This window comes from Centruroides sculpturatus, unplaced genomic scaffold (assembly GCF_000671375.1).
Source record: "Centruroides sculpturatus isolate CEXI.00-Female unplaced genomic scaffold, Cexi_2.0 scaffold1883, whole genome shotgun sequence".
In the NCBI taxonomy this organism is placed as follows: Eukaryota; Metazoa; Arthropoda; class Arachnida; order Scorpiones; family Buthidae; genus Centruroides; species Centruroides sculpturatus.
In genome coordinates, this window is record NW_019386826.1 from 62,336 (window position 1) to 63,698 (window position 1,363).

Consider the following 1,363-nt stretch of genomic DNA (forward strand, 5'->3'; position numbering starts at 1 on the left):
ACATTGTTTTCGTCGCGGAACAGCTCAGCAAAGAGCGGCCGATTTCTAACAACTTATTTTTCTGTGAAAACTTCGTAGAACTTCGGAGACATCATTAATATAAATAATTTTAATCGCCGTTGAATAAGAAATGTTTCTTTCACAAGAAATGTATAAAATTACAGTACTGTATTAGACTTACGGTACCTAATTTACATACTGACAGACGATAGTTAGCGTAAAAATCTCCGTAGCGTGGCGCCACGCTAGACGGCGGATATAATTATATATACAGTACCTAATTTATATATAATTAATATATCATTATATGTACAGTACCTAATTTATATATAATTAATATATCATTATATGTACAGTACCTAATTTATATATATTTTATATATATTACTGTACAGACGATAGCAAACTCAATTTACCCGCCTGAATTCTCCATAGCTGGATCCAGCAGATAGAATTCATGGATTATTCTCCATCAATGACTCATTTGAGTCTATATGGAATAAATATAATTTATTAACCAAAGTTATTAAAGTTATCCCTCCTCCTAAAAATTAATTTTATGTATAGAGTATTTAAATCAAATTAAATAAAATAAAAATAAATTTTCCGTAGCGTGGTGCTGGACAGCGGAAAGTAGTTCGGCTGCCCGATGACGTTATACCGAATTATAGGAGTTTTTTTACCAGGTTTGTACGGATACCGACTCAATTTTTTCGCCGTCTTATAGGAATCGTAATTATAGGAACCCGTGTTATAGGGGATCTATTGTACTGTATTTTCGTAATTATAGTTTGGTTATTTTCAACTTCGTTTTAGTCGTCATATCGAATAACTCGACACATTTTTACTTTCCTTCGGGGTGTCGACTTATGAGGACTAGATTTTATATGTATGTATATATATGTGTGTGTGTGTGTGTGTGTGTATGTGTGTTAGGTTTCATTATCGATACTGTTTTCGCAACAAGTAGTCTTCTTTCTTTTACCACTCACAGGTACGTGATTCCAATCTTTAATTTTCAGCCAGTCTATATTTAACAAACACATTTAAATGACTTAAGGACATTCAACGAATTGGGTTCCACTCTGAAATACGGATATTTCTCTTGAGTGTCTAGCCTATTATTGGTAAAATAAATCTTTGTAGTTGCAAGACGTCTTCAGTTTTTTTAGGTAGCAGTCAGAAGTCACTGCCAGAACATCACAAATATAATAATCTCGGGCGATACTTTTATTGAAATGTTTTCTAAGTGTTGTAAAAACGAATATTATTTTAAAATTATTTAAATTGAAAAAATACTTTAATTTTTGTTAAAATAATCGTCCAAATTCAATGGATGTTAAAGAATGAACTTCCTCCAACT